Below are 12,616 nucleotides of genomic sequence, written 5' to 3'. Positions count from 1 at the left end.
GGTCTAAACTGTTCTGAAATTAGTGGTAGACAATCTAACACATAAAAAACAATATCTTTGAACATCTAAAGGAAGATATAACCTTAATTTGTGAATAGAAATCAAGCTACGGCTATAAATAACGATTTTTTTGAAGACGCGCGGAAACAATTTAAAAACGTTTGCCTAACGTTTTCAAATTGAAATCCGTTTCCATCCGCAGTCAATAATGCTAGTTAACAGTTTCAGTGCTCTAATATAGCAATTTTTGAATTAAAATGGACTATTATTTTTAGGTTTCATGCGACACAATTCAAATATAAATTTTGGCGGTTCAAAAATCTGGTAAAATCCCTGACATAGTCCCTTTAAGGTTATATTTAGGAGAAGTGAATACACCTGATCTTTTTATTAACTATGAAGCAATTCATAACTAAAGTACAAAGACAGAAACAAAATGATCTATATGAAAACAATTATTTTATCGATCACGTTTTTCCGAAAGTTGACGTTATGATAACAAAATTCAAATAGTCTTCATTTACTGTTATACTTATTAAAAACACAATCTTAATATTAAGAAAAGACTTATTCATCTTCTACTACAAAGCCGTTGACAATAATAAATCAGTAGCCCTATAAAACGTTATTCTTCTTCTATTTCTTCGTTCATGGACTCGAATTGTTTTATTATTATAGTAAATGGTTTGAACCCAGGAGTATCCGAGTAGGTCGTAAAGTATGATCGTCCGGGTGAGAGTAGTTCTGAGAAGAACGAGAAGAACTGTTGTTGGTGACTGACGTTTCGACAACCTGAGGGGAAGTCATCTTGACTCTGAAGATGACTTCCGCTCAGGTTGTCATTCTCCATGTCAGGATTTCTAAAGCTGTAAGTTTTGAGTTATATTTGCTAGGATTATAACTCATGACATATCTCTGAGTTATTGAGGTTATTGCATGGCTAAAATTAATCTATCTATATTAAAAAAATAATTACTTTAAAGCACAGATGGGCATGTCAGGTTTGCCACGGTTATTTAGCAGATCACGGTTTACGAGACATAAAAAAGTCATGTCGCGTTTTTTTCATGTTTCTGTCAATTTTGAACTAATTTAAAATGTGACCGCAACATACGTCGTGTTACGTGAAAGATCGTGAAGTGCTAAAAACCGATTTTTGCGTGAAACGTTACCGGGACCCTCTTTCCCACCCTTTGAAAGTTTGAATCAGTAGGGTGATGTGTGTAAGATTGCGCAGGGACGTTAACAAGAGACTTAGCTATAAATGCGTCTACTATAGTTGTTCCTGTTCTTTTTTTTTGCCATCCTTTCCTTTTTTTTCTGTCTCAAAGATACGTCAAATAACGTTCTAATTATCTTTAGTGTATTACGTTTTCTTTGTGATAGTTGCCGCCTCTCACAACACCTGCCATTGACAGCTTAACGACTTTAATGGAAACGCATTTGGCACTTATATATGCAAATATCTTATAACGGTCTGCAATATATATATACTTTTATTACACTGTCAGAAATACTCATGTATATAACTAAAGAACAAAACATTACCACTGAAAAAAATTGGACCCTCTCGCAGTCCTTGTTCAATATGATAATACGAACACATCATATCTAAAACTAAATTTCTCCTCGAGCAATTCCTGATTACGAATATAGGAAATGGCAGCTAAAAAGTAAACTTTTTTTAAAAGACTAACTTCGACTTTTCGGGCAAAATTTGGTGGAAACTGAAAAAACTTGAAATCATTTGTTTACCAAAGAAAAAACTTTTTATATTTGGCTTAAAGAAGGAAGAAGAAGAGACATTGTTTATAAAATTGACAACACGTCACACAATTGTTAAATTAGATAATCGATTAAATTGTCACCACAATTCTTCCCGTGAGTTTATATCTACCGCGAAATTTCTGCCAGGATTTTCAAGGGAAACACACACTTGCAATATGAGGGTTTTGGCGCAAATCCAAAAAAATGCGTTCGGGGCTTCGCCTGGCTCGCCTGCCGGCTTCGCCATTCTCGCCCCTCACTGTTTTTTTGGATTTGCGTCCAAAACCCTCATATTGCAAGTGTGTCGGGGTTAGATGACAGCCTTTCAACCCATGCACATGTATCTAGGCAAAGGCACCCTTTTAACACTTGTTGAGGACTGTCCTAAAACAAGTGGCCCCCGCCAAGCCCCAAAGAACAGGCGCGCCAGAATTATTTTTCAATTGAACAAATGCTCTTATTGAGTAAACGAAGATGGGAAGAGGGAGAACTGGAGAAATTAACTTGAATGTAAAGAAAAACTTGAAAAGATCTCGTGGAAAAGCGTTTACAACCTACAAAAAAACTAAAGAAAATGAAAAACAAATAACAATCTTTTTAACAGACGAGCTGATTGAAAAATTAAAAAAACTAGACAGCAGTGTTGTCGCAAACGTTTTGACAAGCTAAACAAAACTTGCACGCTCTGGTGAGTGCATAAATTATCGAGTAACACAGGAAGTCATTGTTTACCCTGTGCCAATTGCGTGGGAAACCCCCTTGACGTAATCTAATTCTTTTTTTTTTCATTTTGAATATTTTTAGCCGGAAAACAACTCAAACTCTTTGTATGTGTGTTGTAAGAGCTATGATTTATTCAACAACAATATTTAATTTGACAAACATGTAAATATACCGTGAAATATTGAGCTAAGAACTTTCTAGCACATAAAAGAACAATATAAGATCACGGTATTTTTATTCACCAGGCGTCATTACTATTTTTAGTTAATAGGTTATTTCCCGATGTAATGACGTCTTTTGTGACCAATCACAGTTAAAATTATAACTTTATATTATTCACATAAGCTTTTTTGTATTACACAAGCAAGTATGGCCGATGTATAAAGACGTTTATCAAACCTTCATTGAAAAAGAAGCAAAGACACAGCTTACGGACATGAATCATTTGGAAACGACAAACGAGGATCCGATTTTAATATTTCATATCAGCTATTCGTGCCGAAGCAATAATTACGGACAAAAATCAGATGCTTGGTCGTGAAGTTTGATCGCAAGGTTAAGTATATCGGATGCTTGAAGACGTTTATCAAACCTTTCTAGATCAAAAATTAAGAAGTTTTAACTCAGTTTATCGACATAAATCATTTGTAGATGTCTAACGATGGGATGATACAACTTTAGCGTTTGCTAAACTTGACCAAAATTATCTTAGTCACAGGCAACATCACATGCCAAATGGGTTACGGCGTAACCCGAATTGACAAAATTATCTTAGTCACAGGCAACATCACATGCCAAATGGGTTACGGCGTAACCCGAATTGACAAAATTATCTTAGTCACAGGCCTTAAAAACGTCATCACATTGGAATGCCAATGGGTTACGGCGTAACCCGAATTGACAAAAACTTGCAAGTTTACAAGCTTAAAATATTCTGACGTTGTCAAGGAACAATTTACCTTTGTTACCGCGGCCATGAGATGTCCGCCGTTGTCAAGGAACAATTTACCTTAGTTACCGCGGCCATGAGATGTCCGCCGTTGTCAAGAAACATTTAACTTAGCAACTGAATAAAATTATTTTTACTTAACACACTTGTAATGTTTATTGATTGCTTATATTAATAGATACAATATTGTTTCACGGCTCCCAAGAAAAAAAAATAAATAAAAGTGAAATAACCCCTTGCTTCACACCTATTTTTTTGGTCAAAACAAATAAATACGTGCGGCCCATCTTTTGCTGGCGGTCGCTAAATTATTTTGTCGCAGTCAGAGCGTGACGTGCAGGTCGAGGGGGCTTGGGTCTTTTGGAAAAGAAGGATCGTGGATCGTGGATCGTGGAAAAAGGAACGACAGCCTCAAATGTTGTTCAGACAATCAACAACCTCTTTAGTGATGACTCGAATATTTTTTTGCCACTCTGGGGTGAAATATTCAATCACAAAGTAAACGACAAGATGAGCGCAGACAATCATTCTTTTATAAAATGAAAAAATGTTTTATTGGACTGAAATTTTATTTCGAAATGTCGGTGGCGCTTTCGAGAAGTTTTTTTTCCAATCTTTTGTCGTTCTTCTCTCTTGATTTCTTCCCGAATTTTTCCGATGTCTGGCTGGAGTGAATTTGTTTGTTTTTGTGCAAAGTTTGAGCGTAAAGTATCTTTAAGTTGGCGATATTTCTGCATTTCTCGTGTGATCAGTTGAAACTCTTTGTCAGAAACAAGATTATCATTCAGAGCTTGTGAGACAGAGCTGTTTATCGAGTCATGTTTTGCAACAGCCAGAGCGAGGATTCTTGAGTGCTTATTAACTTTACGTTCAAGCTTTTTGTTGATAACTGACAGGCCAGTGGAAGCTGCGCCAGATATACCTGCTACTGCTGCAACAGGAACGCCGATAACAATTCCAACACCAGTAAGTGAAGTCGCAACAGCTCCAGAAGACAGAGCTGCCGTCACGGCGCCAAGACAGACCACGGAATAGTGAATAACTTTCCGGACTTTTTTATATTTTTTTAACACAAGCCTGTAATGCTCAGCTTCAGCGGATATTTCTTTTTCAATTTTACTTATTTCAGTCAGCCGAAAATTCTCGGCATTTGTTGGGAGGCTTGGATAAAGTTGTGTTTCTTCGCGATCACCATAAGCAGGGGCACTCGGGAGAACATTAGCAGATGACATGGTCTCGTATACATAAAAGTTAATTTTGTATTTAATTTAATTCAATTCCAACTCATATGTAAGATTTGAGCCGTTAAAATCGAATGGCTTTCCATTCTCATCTCTAATCGAAAGAGTCAGAGATGATACATTTTCTTCAGCAGAAACGTCGCGCAAGACGTTAAAATGTGTATTTTGGTAATAAACTTTTTCATACGGTTTTCCACGTATGTCAAAAAACGCTAAAAGGCTTGATGGCTTACCATTTAGCAAGCTTTGTTGCTTGTCGATAAGGTCACAGTTGATGAAGTAATTTTTAGGATTTGAAACATTATTTACCTCAATTGTTTCAAAAAATTCCTTTTCAATACTTGCGTAATTCTCAAACCCAGGCAAATTAAAGAACTTAATAAGACTTTCATTCAGTCCAAAAGTTTTTAAATTGGGCTCTTTTGCTTTTATTATCAATGAACGGCCTGCAATGCCTTTTGTTACAGAAAACATGTTTTTCTCTGGAAATCCTTTTTCAAAAATACTCCCAATGTCATCGAGTGAGAAGTTTCCTTGCCGTATATAACGCGCCTTTTCTTCCTTGTTCACTTGTTTATAAAAAACTATTCCATCCTTTTCCAAACTATTCCAGCTGTTGTAAAGAGAACAACTTAAAAGCCGGATATAGCTTGGTTTTGGAATAGGCTGGTCAAAATAAACAGTGTTCGGATTTTCTTTTGTGGTAACAGTCAGCACAACCATTTTTATATTAAATAAAAATAAAAAATGTTTAATATAAAAGAGGACCATGGATGCAAAAACAAGAGGTTTTATGAAGTGGATGAAAACCCCAGAAGCAACTACAATTTCTAAAGCGGCAAAAGACAATGCATGGAAACCTTTTCTTGCAAAATATCCAAACTCTGACCGAACAAAATTTGTTGCACAGGTTGAGTTCGCGTACAACCACACAGCAACGGCAGACATTTATTACAAGGCAGGGCAAGGCCATTTGATAAATGTTTTTGGCTCTGACAGCAAATATTGGAGCCCAGAGATGAAAAAAGCACTGGGGGTGAATCAAATTTCAGGCGGTTTTCCACAACAGCTGTCACCAAGCGGCGCAAAAGGCTCATCTTTGCCAATTCCCGCGGTTGGATTTCACGAAGCCGCACCGAGTTTGAAAAAAATATTTAACAGCAAAATCAACATCTACGTCACACCAGACCAATATTTCACAACGAAATTAAGAGAGATTTTTCAAAAAACAAAACTGAAGCATACATCAGGAAAAGAGTCAAAAAGGTGGCTTGCTAGCCAAAATATGGGCTATTGGCCACAGCAACTTAACTTTGCGGTATGGTGCGCGACAACAGGCTGCGGTATAAGTCGAGATATTTTCGATGAAGAGCACTCAGCTCTTAGCTTGCCACCGATTGTGCGTAATTTTTATCTTTTTCACGTTTATTTCACGATAAGGCGAATATTGTTTCAGATGGGGGGAATTCAGAGCGTAAGCGCCTTGCCAGGCGACCCCACTTTTAGCCAGTTCGACAACAAGTACGACGTGGCTTCTTACAAAAGAATATGCGCTGAGTTCGGTGTCGACCCGTCAAGCGATTTCCGTTTCACAACAGGCGCAAACCACGGACTTGGTAACGTTTATATCTGGATTACTAACATTGGACCAAACAAAACTGGAGCAAAATACCCCGATTACGATAAATTTTCGGATGAAGGTGGAACTGCAAGCAAAGGTAACTTGATTCAATACATCGAGCCAGACGACGCTGCATATGCACAGGCAGACTGGTTTTGTCCTAACGGCACTGAAGGGCTTACTCAGGCAGGTTTGTCGAGAGTAAACCAGTCGATAGAGGCTTTTGTCTACTGTATTCTCGGTTCGCAGGTGAACGTTCGAAGTAGCATACTTGGAACAGGCGGCCGTGCAAAGGAAGCGCAAAGTGAGTTCCTCGTGTTGGTTGAAGACGCTATAAGGCAACCTGATCTGGCAAAGTCGGTCCAAAGATACCAACTAGCCATCGACGAAGCTAAGGTTCGGCTTAACCTTGCAGTCTGCCCAGGTGCCTGGCTGATGCCCGCTCGTATGGTGATAAACACAGAAAGCGTTGTTGGCTACAATAACCAGCTTAAGCAGGCTGTTGTTGGGATGAAATTAGGAGTGAATGATGAGGTTAATAAAGCTACAAAAAAAGCAGCTCTTAAACTGATGGCCGGAGGAAAATCAAAAATCAACCCACCAAACAGCCACCCTTCAAATCCTATACACAAGAGCGCCACAGCAAAAAAAAATCAGGCACCCGCCGCAAGCGCTGCTGAAACACCAGCTAGCAACGCGCAAAGCGCTAAAGCTACGAAGGCCGTAGCCAATGATTCACACGAAATAAACAAAGCAACTGTTGCTGTTGGCGCGGTTGGAGCAGCAGCTTTGCTCTACACCCTTATGCGTTAACGTCTCTTTTTGATGTATTTTTCAACAAGAAAAGCAACCACAGCAAGGATAAGCAGCCAGGTGTGCTCTGCAAGAAATCCAATTACTTGACCAGCGGTTTTGAAAAGAAATTTCGCAATCGAGCCAATAAGACCAGGCAGAGCTGATGCTACCTTTGAGCCAATATCACTTAGGCCTTTTCCCAACGCTTTGCCGGTGGCCTTCAACGCGTTTGTAATGGCTCCAATAACAGAACCAATCGTGACACCAGCAGCCAGAAGTATTGCTGTTAATGTCACGCCATGTTTTTTGAAGATCTCTTTGATCCTCTCACGAAGTGGAAGCGCCCTTTCTCTTTCTGCAATCTGCGTTTGCAAGCGTCCAAGCTCCTCGGTTCTTTCCGCAACTCTTTCTTCCGCAGCTTGTTTGTCAGTGGGGGAGGCATTCTCATCCTCAATAACATCTTTGTCTTCCTCGTTTTGGCGCTTGAGCTCATCTTCTTGCTCTTTAAGATCATCCAACGCTCTTGTGTCGTTGAGCCTTTCTTGCAAAGTGTTTCTTTCGCTCTCTTTGGCAGCGAGGCTTGCCCTTAGTTGGTCGACTCGTGTTTGTTCTTTTGCCTTTTGCTTTGCTTGTTTTTCAAGAGCAGCAACTTCTTTTTTTGCGTTTTCAAAATCCGTTTTATAGTTTTTTATCCTTTGCTGCAGCTCGCGCAATTCTGATTCATTTTCAACATTTGACCCAAGTTGTTCAATCTTGGCATCAACTCGCTCGATTCTTATTCTGAGATCTTCTACTTCTTGGGTGGCTTTTTCTTTCTGCATGGCAATTGTTTCTGCCTGTTGTAGTTGACTTTCAGCTTCTCTTAATCTTTGTCTCCTTTCTCTTATTTCTTCATTGTCTTGAGCAATCAGAGATTCCGCTTCTGGCCCAAGGGGGGCTTTAAACTTGTCTGTGAATTTTTTGAGAAGGCCCGTTCCGTCTTTTTTGAAAATTTCGGTCTCGCCACCTTTTGATCCAAAGGATACAATTGTAGTTTCATTGCCACTCTTTTTGCTAAAACCTATTGGGCCTAATTTTGCGAAGTTCACTTTGGGGAATTTTCTTTTGATAAAATCTTTAGCTCTGTCAATCATTGCCGGTTTGTCATCTTGATGAATAAAGCTTCCCAAAAAAGGTGTTTCTTCGTAGGATGTGTCTGGCAGCCCGCTCTGTTCGTGCTGCATCGTTTGCATTTCATGTTGTTCACCCCCATGGTAGGGTGTGGATGCCTCCCCGGGCTGAAATGGTCGGGTTGTGTCGACCTCTTGTTCCTCTTCATCATCGTTATCACTGTTGTGGTCAAGATCTTGGTCCAAATCAGGGTCCTCGAATCCAAAATCACCACCACCTGTTGCCATCGCTTAATTTATATATATATATATTTTTAAATTAAACTTTTCAATTTAACAATAAAACCAATCGAGAGATGGCTGCTGTTCAAGAAAACCTTCGACCGGGACGCACAGAGAAAATACTCGGCGCACTGAAAGCCGAGCGCGCGGTAAAACGAATCACTTTTGACCGCACAGAAGCCAATCCAGAGGAAACGTTGTATGTTTCAGTGCCCAAGCTGAACGAAAACGAGGTCATTGTGCCTGGCTCGCTGGCGCTGCGCTTCAACATCGACTTGAGCGGAGGCCATGCCAACAACTTTCTGGTTGACAACGTCAGCCGAGCTCTGGTCGACGATTTTGTTGTAAAGTACGAAGGCACCGTCGTGCAGGACACGGTTGGCTATGGCATCTACAAAATATTTGAGGATTTTTTCCTTTCGCAGGAGGAGCGCGACGACAGGGTGCCAGAGGGCATTCAGAGCGAGGACCTTAACAAAATTCGCTCAAATGCTGGCGATAAGAAAACTTCAGGAGTCGGAGCAGAAAAAAAGCTGAATGAGCTATATGGAAATAAATACCGCATCCGCCTGGATCACCAGATTTTAACTGACCATGGGGCATTTTATCCTCAGGCACTATACAACGATCTTGTGTTCGAACTGAAGCTCGCGGCAGCCGAACATGTGGTCAGAGGCTCAGATACAACAAAACTGAAATACAAGTTGACAAACATCCAGCTGGAGTACGAGATGATAAGAAGCAAGGAAATTGCAGATGAAGCGTTCAGCGCTTATTCGGGCGGCAAAGAGTTCGCTTACGACCACATCCAGCGTGTTAAAGTGGTGACTTTTGCAAAAGGCTCCGACACACGTCTTAATCTAAGGGTCAACCCGCAGAGGAGGTCCATGAAAGGTATCTTGCTCCTATTTATTGAGCAATATAACAAAGGTGCAAGGAGCTCGGAAAAGTACATTAACCCGGACCTTACAAAAGTAAGCATCACTGTCAACGGCTCGCCAAACATGCTGTACAACAACGGCATCGAAGGAATGGACATTTGGGGAGAAGTTAAAAGATTCTACATGAAAGAAAAAAATAAAACGCAGCACATGACTCTGCAAAAGTTTCACACAGAAGACAAGTTTGGCCTTCTTATTGATCTGCGTTCCATGGCTGACCACTCGATGCACGGAAGCGGCACGCGCCTTGTGAACACAAAGGACGGTGTCCAGCTTGAGCTAGAGAGGAAAGCAAGCGGCTCAGGTAATTTGAACTGCCACATTTACGTAATCAGCGACGCCCAAATGAATATAATTGGCAGGCAGTTAGAATCTGTGCTTTTATAATTTTTTCTTTGAAAAAGTGTACCTTAGGTACATATACGAACGAAGATGGATCCTGCCAATATACCCTTCAACGCCCTCATTGTGGGACCAACGAACTCAGGAAAAACAAGATACGTGGTCAATCAGCTTTGTGGCCCTTTCCGAGGCAAGTTTGACTACATCGTGCTCATCTGCCCGACGTTCGCGCACAACAAGACTTATTATCGCTTTGCTGAGGAAGATCTTCGATTTTTTGTTTTAATTTGCGAGCAGCACGAGGTGGAATCTTGGTTAAGGCTTTCAAGATTTCTTTTTGAGGGTACGAACACGCTTATCATCCTCGACGACTGTGCTGCTTCGAAAGATGTAAAAGGAAGAACAGGGGAGTTGGTGAATCTTGCTTTCTCTGCTCGCCACGCAGGCTTGAGCATATGGGTGTTAACTCAAAAATTGACAAGCATAACATCCTCATTCCGCGAAAATGTTGCGGCAATCGTTTTCTTTTACACCCCCTCTGCCAAGACCACGAAGGCAATCTTTGAGGATTACGCTGGCGAACTTGCCCATGAGGATTACAAAGAAATCATTTTAAAGCTAAAAAAAAATAAGTTTTCGCATCTTGTCATTTCTCATCGCCACCCTTACGGCACAAAATTTTCTTATTGAACATATTTTTTAGAGTAATAAATGGCTGACCCGTTCGCAACTTCTCCTCCCGAGAGCGTCAAGGGCGCTGCAAGTGAACAAGAATTAGCTTCCGTAATGGAACTGCTAGGAGCTGAACCAGAAAGTACAGAAAGCGCTATGGCACTCATTCAAGGCCCTGACATTCCTGCTTTGCGTGAACAGCTTGCAATCCTTGTTTCAACAGGAAAAGCCAAAGAAGCAATCGGTGTGCAACTGACACACGAGCAGGTGAAGCGCTTGACAGATAAAGAAGTTGAAAAGTACTTAAAGAGATATGAGGCATACGTTGGATCCAAAACAACCGACAGCTTGATTGACAGCTTTATTTTTCTTGTTACTAAAGTCGTTGGTATGGCCGTAAATATCAAGGACGTCAATGATTATCAGAAGGAACTCAAAAACGACTACATCATCAGCAAAGAGCTGTCCACTTTGGCAGGCGGTCTGGCTTTGAAATGCGGCCGCTTTCTTGCCGTTGCAAATGCTGCGCTCATCACAACAAAGCACATTGATTTAAACGAAGCGGGGGGGGACCCAAGGGGTCCCTACAAAGTCGCACACTTCGCTGTGCGAAACCAAAGGTGCTTCCAAAGATGCGGACACAAACACTACTGAAGATTTTTCTGAGCAATGCTAAGAAAATGCTAAGTAATTACTGAACAATGCTTAGCAATTGCTTAGCAAAAAATCTTGCTGAGCAATTTTCTATTTAAATATTATTTTTTTTTATTATAAATGGCCGAGCTCGAACCAACTCCGATCGCTCAAGAAGAACAGAAACAAGTTACTTCAACAACTCCAGCAACAAAGCCTGCCAAAAATCCAAAGCGAGTTGCTGCTGGCAAGCTTGCAGCTGAAAAAACAAAACAGGCTCGTGAAGCACAGAAAAAAGCTGCTGTCGAGGCTGCTGCAATAATTGCAAAAGAAAAGGAAAAGAAATCTGCTGCTGCAAAGCGAAATGTAACACCACCGGCCGTAACGGAACCAGCTCCGCCCGAGGCTCAGCCGCAATCAAGCGGTCTCACCACAAATCAATGGATATCTTTGCTTGGTATCGGCGTTGCAATCGTTACAACTTATGTGAAACGCGAAGACATAAAAGCCTTTATAAACGAAAAAAGAAGTCCAACATTTAAAGCTCCGCCAACTCTTATAACTGATGACACACCAGGGGTCCCAGAGGAACCCCGCGCTTTGCGCGTTACAGCAGAAAGTATTGGAAGGGTTGCAACGCGTTCTTCAGACACGCCTTCGACAATCCAAAATGCCATTAGACCTCGCAAACAAAGAGGAATCCGTCCGATGGATTAAAAAATTTCTTTTGAACATTTCTTTTTCATTTATTATACCGACAATGTCCCTTGGTTTTATTCTTGACAGCCTTGTTAAAGGTGCAGCTATGGCTGGTATTGCATTACTTTGGTTTGAATTTTCCAAAACTTGCGTTAAAACCGCTATTCGGGTGCAAAAGGATGAGGATACAATTTTTAAAAGAGGTATAAAAAAAACAAAAGAAGTTGAATCTGGTGAAGAAGTTGCAAACTTTGCTTCGCAAAACGGTGAAGAATAAACAAAAAAATTTTTCAATTGAATATTTTTTATTATTTTATACTGAACCGCCATGTCTGACAACAAACTCGTAAAAACACTCATGGATGCCGCGACTCTCACTGGCCTTGCCGCCGGAATCGGCTGGGCTGCCAAAAAAGTTGTAAAAGAAAACTTCACATCCGACCCAAGCAGCAGTTTTATGAACTATGTAAAGTTCACAGCCGTCATGGCTGGCAGCGTTGCACTTAAACAGTATCTCGAGGACCAGAAAATTCTCCCAACCAATTAAAAAAAAATTAGAATAGTATAATAACAAAATGGCAAGCGTCGCGATTATGGCTGGCGGAGCTATCTTGAACGCTGCTGCTTTCATTGGCGGCAACTATCTTGCTCGAGCTTTGGGTGGCGGAGATGACGCCGCTTTGAAAGAAAAAGAAAGGCACGACAAAGCTCTAGAGGCTTACCAGGCAGCTTACGCTAAATACTCTCGAGACCGCACCAAGCTCCTCGACTGGATACAAACCAACGCGGAAATAAAAGAGCAGGCCAAACAGAACTTCACAAACACTGACTACGCTTTCAAA

At 40.7% G+C, this 12,616-nt stretch overlaps 1 protein-coding gene across 4 annotated transcripts in view; it reads right to left on the bottom strand.

Annotated features, from left to right (window-relative positions):
* LOC144631199 (galanin receptor type 1-like) overlaps nt 1-12,616 on the bottom strand; it is a 73,559-nt gene that overhangs the window by 36,742 nt on the left and 24,201 nt on the right. The gene's annotated exons all lie outside the window — the stretch shown is intronic.

This window comes from Oculina patagonica, chromosome 11 (assembly GCF_052425735.1).
Source record: "Oculina patagonica isolate OP01 chromosome 11, crgOcupat, whole genome shotgun sequence".
Taxonomy (NCBI): Eukaryota; Metazoa; Cnidaria; class Anthozoa; order Scleractinia; family Oculinidae; genus Oculina; species Oculina patagonica.
This window is presented reverse-complemented; position numbering and strand designations above follow the sequence as displayed.